The sequence below is a fragment of the Nelumbo lutea genome, chromosome 1 (genome assembly GCF_056320005.1).
Source record: "Nelumbo lutea isolate HS-2025 chromosome 1, American lotus-T2T, whole genome shotgun sequence".
NCBI classification, from domain to species: Eukaryota; Viridiplantae; Streptophyta; class Magnoliopsida; order Proteales; family Nelumbonaceae; genus Nelumbo; species Nelumbo lutea.
In genome coordinates this window covers 53,059,457-53,078,044 of record NC_142684.1, presented here as the reverse complement: position 1 = coordinate 53,078,044, position 18,588 = coordinate 53,059,457, and the positions used below count along the sequence as shown (strand labels likewise).

The 18,588-nt window shown below is 33.3% G+C and overlaps 1 long non-coding RNA gene across 1 annotated transcript; it reads right to left on the bottom strand.

Moving 5' to 3' along the window:
- Positions 1 to 433: 433 nt before the first annotated feature.
- Positions 434 to 6,581, bottom strand: LOC148874644 (uncharacterized). Its single transcript, XR_016105664.1, has 8 exons — positions 6,099 to 6,581; positions 5,838 to 5,984; positions 5,285 to 5,509; positions 4,958 to 5,177; positions 4,760 to 4,867; positions 4,550 to 4,664; positions 2,554 to 2,669; positions 434 to 869 (listed from the first exon to the last, which is right to left on the bottom strand). It is a non-coding gene; the product is annotated as an uncharacterized LOC148874644 (long non-coding RNA).
- Between the last annotated feature and the right edge of the window lie 12,007 nt (positions 6,582 to 18,588).

The window sequence follows — 18,588 nt, the reverse complement described above, 5'->3', positions numbered from 1 at the left end:
CTAAACAAATTGATAAAAACAAAAGAATAGAAAATACAAAAAATTGTGCACATATCCAATACCATACATTTATCATATTAAACACTAATAGACATGTATTGACAATGAAAATGAAAATAAAAAATTTAAATCTACAAACACACAATACTTTGGTTATTTATATTTTTATAATGAGTTTAGATAAAAATACTGAAATTATCATTTTTTTAACTATTAATGAAATTATGCACAATTACTGGTTCATTCGGATGGCGCAAGCATTGATGAATTAAGTCATGAAGCATTTCTACAGAAAAAAAAAAAAAAAAAAAAAAAACGAAAGTCATGAAGCATAATGTACAAGGAGTGTAGACCCAAATTTGAGACCCACATGACGTCCATACACGTCGATCATGTGCGTTTTTTTTTTCTAATTTCTCATCATTCCAAAGAAAAAAGAAGAGCTCCCCATATTATTGCATGATTACGTTACCGTTGGATAATCCGGATTTTTTGGACAGATAAATCGAATACTGATAAAACCGTGCACCTTAATTACACCGAAACACAAAATCGTTCTTTTCCGAAAACCCGGTTGGACCAGATTGTCAATCTGCTAAGCTGAGCCTCCTCGTGGGTGTTGAAAGCGCCAACACTGTACTTGCTTGACCAGTGGGCAAGACCAGACTGGTCCAGCTGACACTTTCAGTTCTTTTTTTTAATCGGGTTATACTGGACCGATCAAATCAAACGGGACCGGTATCTTTGAAGAGTGAAGACTTCGATCGGGTAGTGTGGGCTTCCCCAGTCCCCACCTTAATGTGAATAGTTCCGAAGACGGTAGACCGTCTGTTGGGTCTACCATTGAGGGTAGTCTATGAGATCTGCTCCTGGAATGAATGGGAAGTAGTGAAGTATTAGCATGTGCAATAGACCTTCTCTGAGTTTTATTGTCAAGAAATACCCATATTTACCAATATAAGGAAATTGTAACTTTAAATATCACTTTTAGAGTTACAATATTTGCAACCACTTCTATTAATATCCTCAAGATGATAATGGCTAATTCAGAAAAAACAGCAACCAACAGTTCACACTGGATGGATACAAAGGTCATGGCATTCACTTCTTGTATCTTGTTTGTATCTAAACAGATTTGAAGCAGTAGCCCTGACTTAGGATTCAATGGTTGTGCCATGTTTGCCTAGAATTGGCAGCCGGTGTTGTCAAAGGGTTGCCCAAAACAGTGGGCCAGGATATAATGGTTGCAGGGTTCATCTAAATAATCCTTTGTTGAAACAGTGAGTTAGGATCTGGCCATGGTTACCATGTGCATTGTCACTAGTTCTAAGGTGGTGGAGGAAAGAAAATGCTTCAAGTGTTGTTTAGTGGGCTGTTTTGTGGAAGAAGTGGGGCATTGTAATAGGGCTGCAAGTCACACACCTGATTTGAAGAATTTAAAAAATTACTAACCCAAGCCCGTCCAAGTTGCACCCCCTAGATTGCAGGCAGGTGGTAAGTTGGGTGGTCCAAAAAATGGGGAAACACCTCGGTGATGAGGGTCAAACATCTAGTAGGGGTTCTTTTCCTCTTCATCTTTCCCTTGAGCAAGGAAGCAGACACATCCAAGGTCTCCTCTCAATGGTGTAGGTGTGCTACTAAACTACTGGAACTTGTGTGCTGGAGTGTCCAATAATGACACTGAAGAGGTGGAAGACAATAGGTTCCTGTGGGTACATATATATGGTCTTTCCCTCTTCTTATGGAACCTAAAAATTATTAGAACGATGGTAGGGGTGCAACTTGGGCAAGTTCGGCTTGGGCTTTTGCAAAACTGAGTTCCAAGAAGGCTTTCAAACCCCCACCAACAATGTTTTTAAAATTGAACCGGACAATGAACTGATCGGGGGTCCGATTGCTAAGTCAAGGTTTCGACCATTCGAACTGAATGGATGACCCGTTTTGACAAAAAATAAAAAATAAATAAATAAATAAATAACAGACAAACCATTGGACGGTTCGACCACTTGGGTCAGTGGTTTTCTGACCAAATCAACGTTTTTTGGGGAAATAATGGTTCTGGGGTAAAATAGAACCGGTCACCTGACTAGTTCCTAGTTTTTCCAGTTTGATTGTCCAGTTCGGTCCAGTTTTGAAAACCATGCCCACCAATTTCCCTAGGTCATACCTTAGCTCATAGAAGCCCAAGCCCAATACCAAAAATTAAAAGTAAAAGACTATAAAACCTAAATGAAAAGTTAAAATGCAAAACATAAGTTTCAGGAAGGTTGTCAAGCCCAACCAATTTGCCTAGACCAGACCAAACTCATATAAGCTGAAAGTGGTGATAGGATTAGCTTGAACTAAGCTTGGGTTGGTAAACTTGGGCATTGACTTTGATTGTACTAGGCCTAGATTTAAGGTTTAGGTCATGGGGTCAGGCCTAAACTTGGTTCAACCCCCCCCCCCCCCCCCAAAGTTATAGGTCATATTTGTTTCTGCTTCATAATAACTCATAGAACATAAGAGTAGAATATCGTACATAGACAAGAGATAACAGCAGAAAGTACTCACAGAGTGTGCTTCTTCTTGATGTGTCAATGGCCGATTGGGGCGATAAGTATGGTTTTGATGCTTTGCCCAAAGCCAAAAACGCTGGAACTGCACTGGTATACCCCCTTTCTAGCATCCTGAAAGAATCAAATAGTAGTAGTCCCTTTAATAACCATCTTCAAGCAGCATACTTAATCCAATCCAAATGAAAAGAAAAGATAAATAAAAAGATGCTAAATGTCATAATTTTTTGTTCAATTACCAGAATTAAGCATTAAACTAAATCAGTTCACAAGGCTAAAAGCTAAAAAAATTTATTATTATTTTTAATAAATCACAAGTTATTCAAACAAATCACTGCATCGAAAATTAAGACATTTGTATTTTCTCATTTAATACAATGTAGATTTTTATTTTGATTGGCAAACATAACTAGATAATATTGCATGCCACCACCATCACAACATATTATCCATCCCACAAAAAAAAGAATAAAAATGCTCAAACAACCAGCAAACCCTCTACGCAAGGAGGGACTCATAATACAAGAAATTCCAAATGAATAGAAGATCATTATAAAGAAGATATAAATTTATTTGTGGGGAAAGCAAGTGTAGGGTACAATATGTGCATGGAGGATTTTGGTTTGAGGCAAGGTTCAAAATATTGCAACGTTGGGGGGGGGGGGGGGTCTCCTTATGTTCAAACACTAAACACCACCCAACATGAACATCATTAAAAAACTCAGACAGAAAAAAAAAAGGTTTCAACTATTTGAATTACATTATGTGAAAAGAAAAAATGTGCATCATGCATGTCAGTATTTTAAACCATGGTCATTGGAGAAGAATGAAACAAGAAATATAGTTTTAAAATCTGTAACAGCTAATAATATGACAATACTAAAGACATTTTATAATGAATGAACATTTAACAACATTTTTTTGATAAATGAACATTTAATAACATTTTTTAATAATAAGAAGAATAAAATAAGGCTTTCATTAAATATAAAAAAGGTTACAATTTCACATGAATGAACACTAAATAGCATTTAAAAGTGGGTCAAACTCAAGTCAAATAGATTTTTCCTTACTACAAGACTAAAATAAATCAGGTGTAAATACTTGTTATTCCAAAAGGAAAGCTACCAAATGGAAGAAAAATAGAAAAGAAATTAGATGCCCAAGAAATGTTTTAAGGACTCACAATTTAAGGGCCCATAATTTGAAAAGGCTAGAAGAACATGGATTGTAGTAGTAACTAGTAAGAAATGATTTAAGGGCTTATAATTTAACAACATGTATGAAACTGAAGAAAACGGAATAATGAAACAAGATTCATGTAGCCAACCCCATATGGTTGAAACTTGAAACAAGGCTTAGATAATGATGACTACAACAACTATAACAATGTTCTCCCTTTATCCTCTTGTTCAATTTCTGCAACAAAGGAAAACTATTTCATTTGAAACTATTTCTATCTTTCAAATCAGAGTAATCCACTCAAAGAAGGCAAAAGCACAAGGGAAGAATACCATGACCTAATAAGAATGGAAAGAGCTTTTTAATAAACTGTATAGGTGGTGCAATGGCAAAACAAGGGGCAAATGGGATTCAACTATTTTGCAGTCAATTGTCTGAATGTTGAATGCAATTAGAAAAGGAAAGGACTAGGTGGCAAATACTAGTCTAAAGCTAAGGAATATATGGCATGTATTATATGTGACATTTCTTGTTCCATGTTTAATAAAATTTAACAGTTACCCTTCAAATGAATAAGATAAATTAATATGCTATCATTGGTATGTCAGCATTTAACGTACTATTTGCTTGGGGAAAAAATAAAATGCTGCATTTTAGAGGGGATGGGAAAAAGGTCATCAAAAATCAAAAACAACTAATTGCCTTAAGATTTATCAAAAAAACACTAATTGCCTTGAGCCACTTTTTATTCAAGTATTTAGACACAGAAGTTCTATAAGCTTTTCACATAAATTGTTATCCAGCCTTTATACCTGTAGCCCATGTTGCTCAGCATGATACTTGTTATCACCTTCAAGACGTTCAACTTCTACATACTTATTAAAAAGGCATAACATCTTTTACAGCCTTTGACATCAAGCTGAAGATCTGTCATTTATACATAGGCACTTCAGCACCACAGGAGATTGGCAAGGGCAATAAAATCCATTCTACAATTCAGACTGAAATTAAAACAAAAATACCATAAAATAACTCGCTCCTTGTAGAATTGTAATCTACATTGATGCATTCAATGTAGTTCATATGGTGCCCTTCAAATAATTGCTGTATGTACCCTCTACAACAGTCCCCTGAACACCCAAACAAAAAATCAAAATCAAAATAGTCCTGGCAATGAGATGAAACTTTCTAAAAAACAGATTATATTCACCAAAAAACACCTTCATTTTGTCTTCAAGCTTTTCACACAAAACCCTATTAAGTTCCTGCACATCATGCTGCATGAAAGAATCATATGTGTCCCATCCAAAAAGACTTGGTAAGCTCTTTTGTTGCAACACTGCTGTCACTGTACTGGAGCTTGTAGAATAAGCTCGGCAGAGCCAGAGGGATGCTTCCCGATGGCATATCATTCTCTGTTGTTGGCATGTGGTATACAGCCTGATATATAAATTCCAGACAAAAAAAAAAGGTTTTCTTCTTCATAAAATGATAAGTTACCCTGAATTAGATAAAGATAATTTCTGCATGTATACTAAGTTTCTAACCTTTCTGAAGTAAGGAATATGGTACAGAGTCTGGAGCAGAGAATTCATGTAACAGGTTGCTCCTTGGTTCTTAAGTCCAACATAACCCGTTTCCTTTTTTGAATCATGTGTCCAATAATCCACAACCCTACGGACTGCAACCTCAGCTTCAACTATACATGTATCATTCACAAGATACCCCCTACTTGGGTCATATAGCTCACTGAGAGGCATGAATGATGTGCACTACAACAGCACCAAACACGTAACTTAACATTGTACTTAACAAGCATATGGTATCGACTATTGTACAAGCAAGGGCAGAATAATGAAATAAACAAAGATAGCAAACTCCAATCTTGTTTGAAGTTGACAGGCTTTATCATGCACTTTTTAGATAATCTTCAGGGTTCATATGAAAAGAACCTAATAGAATATTAGGTTAATAAGTTTTACTTCTTTGTACTTTGGCATAGAACAGAATATTGAGAAAACTATAAAAAAACTAGTGACAGGACCAAAATATTCTTGAAAACTGAAAAGAACTAACAACTGAAACAACATGTATACTTACCCTCTATGAAGTCCTGCGAGCCAATATTGACTACTGTACACCCAATAGCCTTAGCAGAAATGAGGGATAGTGCAAGATTTTCATTCCTTTCCCAAGGGTTCAGCACCCTCTTTGTATTGATTGCCCGTTCATCGGTGGTCCTAGGGACTGCCACATTGATAAGTTTACTACGTCAAAGAATATGACTTCAGATTACAAAGCCCCAAAAGAAAAACCATCTCCAAATTCAAATTAAAGCAAAGGGTTTAACAGGGAAATCACCATAGAAGAATGCCATCTTTTACAATCTCAAAGAGATCATTTGTGGAAGGATCTATAGGAAGGTATCTCTTCAAGAACTGATCTTCTGCTAGGTAGTTGTTTATTAATTGGAGATATGCTCAGCTTGGTTGTTAGCCTGTAAGAGACCAAGAAAATGCAATCTGTCATGAATTTGTGCCCACATGCTGGTTTTGACGAAGTACTAGAATTTTAATCCATACCAACACCAGCAAAGAAACATTTGAAAGTTTACCACATGGTTTGAAATGGATTTATTCTTGTTTAATGTTGTGTGAATATCTTCTTGTCAATATGGGCACTCAATCTGTTGTTGCAAGTGTAAATATCTTCTAATGCTGTTATTATTTGATTACTTTAAATGGATTTATTTCGTTTAAGACTCATCTTTATAATGAAACATCAGGCGTAGTATGCATTGCTTTTCTTGTCAATATGGGTGCCCAATCTCTTGCAAGTGTGAACTTTGATAGCAATTCATATACTTTACCCATATGATCTGCAAGCATCTTTCAAGATTGCAAGAATGTGGTGTATCTTTATTATAAAAATTTGATTCAACAATTTATGGTTGTCTGTACTCACTAGATTCCCGCAATTTTTCCTTGTGGAATTATGGTGGACTAATCCAAAATAGGTGGCAATAAAATAGGTGGATCTTTCAATTCTAGCAGCTTCTCCACCTACCTCTTCAGCTCTTCCAACTCCCAGTTGTTTGCATTCCTTCTGAATTTGGTAGCTCCAACTACATTATTTCTAATCTGTTCATAGCAGTCCTTGATGAAACAATGCTCCTTGGCAGCCTTTACCAAGAATAACTTTTGATCATTGGTCAATCTCATTGTCCAAGGACAATTTAAGGGGAAGGGGTCCATCTCCTTTCCAGTTTGAGAATATGTGGCTTTATCACAAAGGATTCAAAGAAAAAGTTAGGGAGTGCTGGATAAAGAATAACCCAAGGGTTAACTGGGAGGGTATGAAGTTCCATTTGAAGATAAAACAGTTAAGAACAAAAATGATCTTCTGTACTGATAGATGTTATTTATGGTGAATATATTGATGGATTTTATTTATGAGTGAGACGCATGGGGTTCTCTCCGATTCTTTATACTGCCTTTTGGGGAAATCCTTGCACTTTAAGTCATTGAGACCTGATGCTGGTAAGCTGTTTGGCAAGCTTTTGTAGATATTTAATATTTTTCCTAAATATTCATCATTGCTGAGAGGTTTGAGAGATTAGAAAGGACCCATATAGAGAGGGAGAGTGCTCCACCTCATGAAAGTGAAATGGAGTTTGTGGGCCTGAAAATCACCATTTAGCATTTGACTATATAGAGCTGAAAGAAAGTAGGAAGGTGTTATGAATGAACTTATTATAGATAAATATGGGTTGGTGGTCAATAATGCCTGTAACTTAAGAAATAAATAATAGACACTTCAACACTCACCTTCAAGTTGGAGCACAAATATCATAGAACTCCAACTTGTTACTATATGTTTTGGTCTATAGCCATCTTTTCTTCTTTATATGTCAATTATTGGCTATTTTAACTTTTTTCTCTTTATTGTTACTAATTTGCTTTAATACATCTCTATAGCTCCACATTGCTGCTTTCTCATCTTTTAGCCACCCTATCAACACTTGAGAGTTCCCTTCAATGATTACTCTACTTTCTCATCTTTTGCTTTTTCCCATTTATCCATCTTGTGCTTTTTCTCATCTTTTGCTTTTTCTAACCTAGAATATTCATATGACCTGTAACTTATGAAGTTATTATAGATAAATATGGGTTGGTGGTCAATAATGCCTGTAACTTAAGAATATCCATATGACCTGTGGTTTCATAGAGTAATTATTTGTGTTCCTGAATTACTGGTGTGGTAGAAATTGATGTTGGAAATGGTGACAGGGCAACTTTTAGATTATTTCCATGTGATGGAATTCGCCCAAGTCCTACCCGTCTTTTATTGCCAGTAGGAATACATTATATTCTGACAATTAGGGGTGTCACAGATTGTTGTTGGAGCCCAGGATTTGCAGATATGGGAAAGATAAAAGGGTTGTGGATTTGTCTTGGCTGGTTGGGTTTGGTTGTTTCTTGTGATTGTTTTCTTTGATGTATGAGGTGCTTTTTTATCTTGTTTGGTTGGTGTTTGGTCTGGAGTTGTGATTCGAAGGTTTATTGCTTTTTCCTTTTCTCTTGGCTTACTTCTAGTCACCTTTCTTGCAAGCAAGTTCCCTTCAACGATTACTCTTCTTTCTCATCTTTTGCTTTTTCCCACTTATCCATCTTGTGCTTTTTCTCATCTTTTGCTTTTTCTAACCTGGAACCACCTCCCATGCCTGGAGAGGTCCTGGGTTTCCTGAATTACTTCCATCAAAATTTAATATTATGTAATAGCCAATCTCTTTGTCCAAGGATTCAAAGAAAAAGTTAAGGAGTGTTGGACAAAGAATAACCTAAGGGTTAACTGGGAGGGTATGAAGTTCCATCTAAAGATAAAACAGTTGAGAACAAAAATTATCTTCCGTACTAGTAGATGTTATTTATGGTGAATATATTGATGGATTTTATTTATGAGTGAGACACATGGGGTTCTCTCCGATTCTTTATACTGCCTTTTGGGGAAAACCTTGCACTTTAAGTCATTGAGACCTGATGCTGGTAAGCTATTTTTTGGCAAGCTTTTGCGGAGAGAGAGATATGAGAAGAACTAGGGCCGAAAGCAGTAGAGATCGAGAGTCAATTTGTCTCTCTAATTGATGCTTCTTTTATTGATTTACTAATGAAATGACAAATTACACCTTTGCTCTTAACTAAGAAAAGAGATAAATTATATTACATAATATAAGTAAAATACCAACTATAACCCCGTTGAAGATAAATAGAAAAGAAATAAATAATAGACACTTCAACACTCCCCTTAACTTGGAGCACAAGTATCATAGAATTCCAACTTATTACTATATGTTTTGGTCTATAGACATCTTTTCTTCTTTATATGTCAATTATTGGCTATTTAAACTTTTTTCTCTTTATTGTTACTAATTTGCTTTAATACATCTCTATAGCTCCACACTGTTGTTTCTCATCTTTTAGCCACCCTATCAACATTTGAGAGTTCCCTTCAACGATTACTCTGCATTTGCTTTTTCTCACTTATCCATCTTGTGCTTTTTCTAACCTGGAACCACCTCCCATGCCTAGAGGTCTTGGGTTGCCTGAGCTACTTCCATCAAAATTTAGTATTATGTAATAGTCTTCAGGTGGATCCTAATCTTTTTGTGATTTACTCTTCTGGATAAAGCCACCTCCCTCCTGTTCTTTCTAATATCATCATGGGAATATGACAGGAAAATTTCCAAGTATTTTTACCCTATGAATCACCCTTCCTATGATGCCTTCAAAGACATCATAACTGAAATTTTATTTATGGATTAATTCTTGTGTCGGATAGGCTATACATGTCTTGTCCCAATAATAATTGAAATTTTATTTACTTATTTTACTAAATCAAATTAATCATTTTTTTGTTTTAATAGATAAAATAAATTATTCTCCATAATTTTTTTATTTAATTCAATCTGTGACCAATATTTACGGTTGCCAATGGTGCGGGTTTGGATTTGGATAGCTTGGACCAGTTTTGCATCAATCACAAGTGAATATTTATTTATTTTTTTTGTTTTAATAGATTAATAAATTATTCTCCATAATTTTTTTATTTAATTCAATCCGTGACCAATATTTATGGTTGCCAATGGTGCGGGTTTGGATTTGGATAGCTTGGACCAGTTTTGCATCAATCACAAGTGAATATTTATTTATTTTTTTGTTTTAATAGATTAATAAATTATTCTCCATAATTTTTTTATTTAATTCAATCCGTGACCAATATTTACGGTTGCCAATGGTGCGGGTTTGGATTTGGATAGCTTGGACCAGTTTTGCATCAATCACAAGTGAATATTTATTTATTTTTTGCTAAAGTTAATTATTGATTTATCTATTTTACAAAATTAAGTAAATTATTATCCATAGATTTCTATTTACTCAATTTACTAAATTATTAATTAATGAATTGTTTTCCTAACAAATTATTTCTCTCTTTCTCTCCCCCCCCCAATGTGAGCCCAATATTTAGGGTTATCAATAGGATATGTATTGATTAGTTGGGCCACATTTAGTTTGGGCTATGCCTTAATGTCAACATAACTTATTGAAGCCCAAGTCTAATAAACCTAGGCCAACCATCAAGCTGAGATTTTGAGTGTGCTTGATCATATAAAGCTCGGATTGCGATAAGAAAAGTTTTATTCTTTGTTTATCTCATTTCCTATAAATCTTTCTTGCATATTTATTGCTAACTTCTAACTATTTACAATGATGCCATTAATGAAGAGCTAACTATTCTCTCTTATTTTCTTGCCTATTTATTTATATACTTATTTTGATAAGTTAAAAGATTTTGTTGATTGAATTTACTAGATTATTTAATTATTTCCCTCTTTTTATTACCGCTCTGTGTCCTACACTTAAAAGTTGTCAATGGGTGGGGTTTGTTCTATGCAGCTTAGATATTTTATTTATTTTATTAAATTAAATTATTCATTTATATATTTTACAAAATTATGTAAATTATTATCCATCGATTTCTATTTATTTAATTTACTAATTTATTCCATTAATTAATAATTTATGAACAAGTTAGGGTCTGAATTGGGATTAAACCTATTCACAGGTAGGGGCATGTTCGGGAAGGGCTTTGTCTTTATATCAATAGAATATATTGAAACCCAACTTCAAGCCCAACCCAACCATCAGGTCTATCTCTTGAGTCGAGCCAGTGAGGAAATTGTTATTCTTTAATACTCTCTCATTTCCTCACCAGTTAATTTATATATTTAATTTAGTAAGTTAAAAATTTTGTTTATCCCTCCCCAAGTCTAATATTTTGGGTTATCAATGGGTCGGGCTAGGTTTTAGATCTATTGGATATTTATTTATTAGTTTACTAAATGAATTGTGTCGTTATATATAGATTTTATTAGTTAGTTTAATAAATAAACTATCTCTCTCTTGATCGCTATTTTTTTTTTGTTATCAACGAGTTAGGTCTAGTGTGGAAATATATATCTTTCCCGTCCCAATAATTAGTGAAATTTTATTTAATTATTTATTTTACTAAACCAAATTATTCATTTATATTTTAATACATTAGATACACTATTATGTATAAACTTTTATTTAATCGATTCAACCCAACACCAATAATAAATGAATATTGAGTTATTTTATTAAATTCAATATTTGATTTGTTTATTTTACAAAATTAAGTAAGGTATTATCCATATATTTATATTTATTGAACTTACCAAATTATTCATGTAATTAATAATTTATTTAACTATGAAGTTATTTCAATCTCTCTCCTTGAGCCAAATATTTAGGGCTCTCAATAGGTTAGGTCTCATTTGGGATTACAATTATAAATTGGTCGGGCTAGGATTGGATCGTGATTTGCGTTTATATCAATATAACATATTTATGCCCAAGTTTGAGTCTGGATCGAACTTTGGGCCTAGATCTTGAGCATTTGCCCAACATTCATATAGAACCCAAAGCACGGTGAGGAAATTCTTTGTTTCTCTCTCATTTTTTCATTGAATTATTTATATTGTTATTCTCTTAAGTTAAAAAAATTATTTATTGAATTTACTAAATTATTTATTTTATAAATAGATTCTCTCTCTCATCTTGCTCCCTCTCTTTGCAAATTACATATTTAGGGTTGTCAATGGATTGGGTTTAGATCTAGATAACTTAGATAGTTATTTATTTGACCAAAAGTTTGTAAATTATTATCCATAGATTTTATTTATTTATTTAACAAAATTATTAAACTAATTAATGATTTAATTTATGAACAAAGTATTTCTCTTTATCTCTCCCTTTTTAAGACTATCAATGGATTAAATCTTGTGTTGGATAGGCTATACATGTCTTGTCCCAGTAATAACTGAATTTTTATTTACTTATTTTACTAAATTAAATTATTCATTATTTGTTGTTTGGTCAGGTGTGTGATAGGCTGTACTTGTCCTGTCCCAATAAAAAATGAAATTTTATTAATTTATTTTACTAAAAAAAATTAATCATTAATTTTTGTACAAAATTAAGTAAATTGTTATCCATAGATTCCTATTTATTTAACTTATTAAACTATTCAATTGGATAGGTATCGATTGGTTGGGCCACGTTTTGTTTGGGCTTTGCCTTAATATCAACAGAACTTATTGATGCCCAAGTCTAAGCCTAGGCCAACCTTCAAGCTTAGATTTTGAGTGTGCTTGATCATCTAAAGCCTAGGCCAACCATCAAGCCTAGGCCAACAATCTATTAAGTTAAAAAAATTATTTATTTCTCTCTTTCTTTCTCTCCCCCCCCCAACCCCCAACCTGAGCCCAATATTTAGGGTTATCAATTGGATAGGTATTGATTGGTTGGGCTACGTTTAGTTTGGGCTTTGCCTTAATATCAACATAACTTATTGATGCCCAAGTCTAAGCCTAGGCCAACAATCATATTTAGAAAACCCATCATATTTAGAGAAATTAGGAAATCAACTCAACTCTTTTAAAAAATGAAACTAGTTCTACTCAAATCAAAACAAAGCCAAGAAACAAGCATCAATCCACAATCCCACCATTTAAACAACCTAAAACAAATCAAACCATTGAATCAAATCCCACATAAATGATTCTAACCATACCAGGTAGAACCAATTAAACATTTTCCAAAATTGACCAAACCCTCACCAACCATCCAATGATTGACCAAAATCTAGACCCACTATCAATCCTTATTAGAACTCCAAATTCCATGTAGTAATTCAACGAATCCAACAGACTTAGATAAAGTAGGAAAACAATCATCTCGTTTAAAAAGGAAGCCCAGACCTACTTAAAAAAGCCAATTAACTTGGATCTATCCAAACATTACCTTGTCAATGGTCTAAAATAATTCAAAGGAAATATTTGACATAAACAATTAAACATACATGAACCGGGTTTAATACAACTCTAATCACAATATTCTGAATTAAAGGAAACCCATCAAATTTAAATAATTAGGAAATCAACTCAACTCTTTTAAAAAATGAAACTAATCCTACTCAAATCAAAACAAAGCCAAGAAACAAAGATCAATACAAACAATCGCACCGTTTAAACAACTAAAACAACTCAAAGCAGAAACCTGACATAGTAAAATCAACCAATAAGAATCATGTTGATTTCAACTCTAAAGTCACTATTCTACCATAAACAAACCCATCATATCTAGATAAGATAAATCCAACCACTCACACTTACAACAAAAGCCTGATAAGAAATTATCCACATTATTTAACAAATTCATTGTAAATTATCGAGGCATTAAATAAAAAAGATCAACTATGCAAAGCGTAGCTGAAACCAACTTAAAACAACCCAAATAATCCCACCAAATGTAACCTATCAAGAAAAAGCCAAATTAAAGACAACAAAGTTGAAAGTAGAAACAATCCATTTTTGAGGATTCACTTTCAAACTATCCGATCCAGATACAAATAAAACCAACTCAACATAGATAAACTCATCTGGAAACATCGACTATACCTAAGGTTAATGAAACCATTCAATCAAAACCCACAAAACAGATTCTAGCCAAAACAGGTAGAACAAATTAAACATTTTCCAAAATTGACCAATCCCTCCCCAACCATCCAATGATCGACATAGTCTATACCCACTAACAATCCTTTTCAGAAACTCTAAACTCCTTGTAGTAAATTCAATGAATCCAATTTACATAAATAAAGTTGGAAAACAATACTCTCGTTTAAATAGCAAACCAAGACCTACTCAAACAAACCAATGAACTAGGATCAATCCATACAATACCTTGTCAGAGTTCTCAAAGAATTCAAAGGAAATATTAGACATAAACAATTTAACATATAGGAATTGGGCTTAGTACAATTCTAATCACGATATTCCAAATTAAAAAAACCCATCATATTTAGAAAAATTAGGAAATCAACTTAACTCCTTTAAAAAATGAAACCATTTTTACTCAAATCAAAACAAAGCCAAAAAATAAGCATCAATCCAGACAATCCCATCGTTTAAACAACCTAAAACAAATCAAACCATTGAATCAAATCCCACATAAATGATTCTAGCCAAACCAGGTAGAACCAATTAAACATTTTCCAAAACTGACCAAGTCCTCACCAACCATCCAATGATCGACCAAATCTAGACCCACTATCAATCCTTATTAGAACTCCAAACTACATGTACTAATTCAACGAATCCAACATAGTTAGATAAAGTAGGAAAACAATCATCTCGTTTAAACAAGAAGCCCAGACATACTCAAACAAACCAATTAACTTGGATCAATCCAAACAATACTTTGTCAATGGTCTAAAACAATTCAAAGGATATATTTGACATAAACAATTAAACGTACATGAACCGGGCTTAATACAACTCTAGTCACGATATTCGGAATTAAAGAAACCCATCAAATTTAATTAATTAGGAAATTAACTTAACTCCTTTAAAAAATGAAACCAGTCCTACTCATATCAAAACCAAACCATGAAACAAGGATCAGTACAAACTCGCATCGTTTAAACAACTTAAAACAACTCAAAGCAGAAACCTGACATAGTAAAATCAAACGATAAGAATCATGCTTATTTCAACTCTAAAGTCACTATTCTACCTTAAACAAACCCACCATATCTAGATAAAAGAAACCCAACCACTCACACTTATAACAGAGGCCTGGTAAAAAGTTATCCACATTATTTAACAAATCCATTGTCAACTATCGAGGCATTAACTAAAAAAGACAAACTACGCAAAGCATAGTTGAAATCAACTTAAAATAACCCAAGATAATCCAAGCAAATGTAACCTATCAAGAAAAAGAGGAATTAAAGACAACAAAGTTGAAAGTACAAACAGACAACTTTTGATGACTCATTTTCAAACGACCCGATCCAGATACAAGTGAAACCAACTCAACATAAATAAACTCATCTGGTAAATATCGACTATATCTAAGGTTAATCAATCCATTCAATTAAATCCCACAAAATTGATTCTAGCCAAAGCAGGTAGAACCAATTAAACATTTTCCAAAATTGACCAAGCCCTCCCCAACCATCCAATGACCGACATAATCTATACCCACTAACAATCCTAATTAGAACTCAAAACTCCTTGTAGTAAATTCAACGAATCCAACGTACATAGATAAAGTAGGAAAACAATAATCTCGTTTAAATAGCAAACACATACGTAATCGAACAAACCAAAGAAGTTTGATTAATCCATACAATACCCTGTCAACGATCTAAAAGAATTCAAATGAAATTTTTGACATAAACAATTTAATGTACAGGAATTGAGCTTAATACAACTCTAATCACGATATTCTAAATTTAGAAAATCCATCATATTTAGAAAAATTAAGAAATCAACTCAACTCCTTTAAAAAGTGAAACCAGTTCTACTCAAATCAAAACAAAGCCAAAAACAAGCATCAAACCAGACAATCCCACAGTTTAAACAACCTAAAACAAATCAAACCATTGAATCAAATCCCACATAAATGATTCTCGCCAAACCAGGTAGAACCAATTAAACATTTTCCAAAACTGACCAAGCCCTCACCAACCATCCAATGATCGGCCAAATCTACACCCACTATCAGTCCTTATTATAACTCCAAACTCCATGTAGTAATTCAATGAATTCAATATACTTAAATAAAGTAGGAAAACAATCATCTCGTTTAAATAGGACACCCAGACCTACTCAAACAAACCAATTAACTTGGATCAATCCAAACAATACATTGTCAATGGTCTAAAATAATTCAAAAGAAATATTTGACACAAACAATTAAACGTACATGAACTGGGCTTTATACAACTCTAATCACGATATTCTTAGTTAAAGAAACCCATCAAATTTAAATAATTAGGAAATCAACTCAACTCTTTTAAAAAATGAAACTTGTCCTACTCAAATCAACACAAAGCCAAGAAACAATGATCAATACAAACAATCGCACCATGTAAACAACCTAAAACAACTCAAAGCAGAAACCTGACATAGTAAAATCAACCGATAAGAATCATGCTGATTTCAACTCTAAAGTCAATATTCTACCACAAACAAACCCATCATATCTAGATAAGATAAATCCAACCACTCACACTTACAATAGAAAACTGGTAAGAAGTTATCCACATTATTTAACAAATCCATTTTCAACTATCAAGGCATTAATTAAAAAAGACCAACTACGCAAAGCGTAGTTGAAATGAACTTAAAATAACCCAAGATAATCCAAGCAAATGTAACATATCAAGAAAAAGAGAAATTAATGACAACAAAGTTAAAAGTATAAATAGAAAATTTTTTATCTCATTTTCAAACGAACCGATCCAGATACAAGTGAAACCAACTCAACATAGATAAACTCATCTGGTAAATATCGACCAAGCCCTCACCAACCATCCAATGACCGACATAATCTATACCCACTAACAATCCTTATTAGAACTCAAAACTCCTTGTAGTAAGTTCAACAAATCCAACATACATAGATAAAGTAGGAAAACAATAATCTCGTTTAAATAGTAAACACAAACCTAATCGAACAAGTCAATCAACTTGGATCAATCCATACAATACCTTGTCAATGGTTTAAAAGAATTAAAAGGAAATACTTGACATAAACAATTTAACGTACAGGAACTGAGCTTAATACAACTCTAATCACGATATTCTAAATTAAGAAAAAACAAGCACCAATCCAGACAATCCCACCGTTTAAACAACCTAAAACAAATCAAACCATAGAATCAAATCCCACATAAATGATTCTAGCCAAACTAGGTAGAACCAATTAAACATTTTCCAAAACTGACCAAGCCCTCACCAACCATCCAATGATCGACCAAATCTAGACCCACTAATAATAATTATTAGAACTCCAAACTCCATGTAGTAATTCAACGAATCCAACATAGTTAGATAAAGTAGGAAAACAATCATCTCGTTTAAATAGAAAGCCCAGACATACTCAAACAAACCAATTAACTTGGATCAATCCAAACAATACCTTGTCAATGGTCTAAAATAATTCAAAGGAAATATTTGACATAAACAATTAAACGTACATGAACCGGGCTTAATACAACTCTAATCACGATATTCTTAATTAAAGAAACCCATCAAATTTAAATAATTAGAAAATCAACTCAACTATTTTAGAAAATGAAACTAGTCATACTCAAATCAAAACAAAGCCAAGAAACAATCAATACAAACAATCGCACCATTTAAACAACCTAAAACAACTTAAAGCAAAAACCTAACATAGTAAAATCAACCGATAAGAATCATGCTAATTTCAACCCTAAAGTCACTATTCTACCATAAACGAACCCATCATATCTAGATAAGATAAATCCAACTACTCACACTAACAACAGAAGCCTAGTAAGAAGTTATCCACATTATTTAACAAATTCATTGTAAATTATCGAGGCATTAAATAAAAAAGATCAACTATGCAAAGCGTAGCTGAAATCATTTAAAACAACCCAAGATAATCCAAGGAAATGTAACCTATCAAGAAAAAAATCAAATTAAAGACAACAAAGTTGAAAGTAGAAACAGTCCATTTTTGAGGACTCACTTTCAAACTAATCGATCCAGATACAAATAAAATGAACTCAACATAGATAAACTCATCTGGAAACATCGACCATACCTAAGGTTAATGAAACTATTCTATCAAAACCCACAAAACAAATTCTAGCCAAAATAGGTAGAACCAATTAAACATTTTACAAAATTGACCAATCACTCCCCAACCATCCAATGATCGACATAATCTATACCCACTAACAATCCTTTTTAGAAACTCTAAACTCCTTGTACTAAATTCAATGAATCCAACTTACATAGATAAAGTTGGAAAATAATACTCTCGTTTAAATAGCAAACCCAGACCTACACAAACAAACCAATGAACTAGGATCAACCCATACAATACCTTGTCAACGGTCTCAAAGAATTCAAAGGAAATATAAGACATAAACAATTTAACGTAAAGGAACTGGGCTTAATACAATTCTAATCACGATATTCTAAATTAAGAAAAGCCATCATATTTAGAAAAATTAGGAAATCAATTCAACTCCTTTAAAAAATGAAACCAGTTCTACTCAAATCAAAACAAAGCCAAGACACAAGCATCAGTCCAGACAATCCCACCGTTTAAACAACCTAAAACAAATCAAACCATTGAATCAAATCCCACATAAATGATTCTATCCAAACTAGGTAGAACCAATTAAACAGTTTCCAAAACTGACCAAGCCCTCGCCAACCATC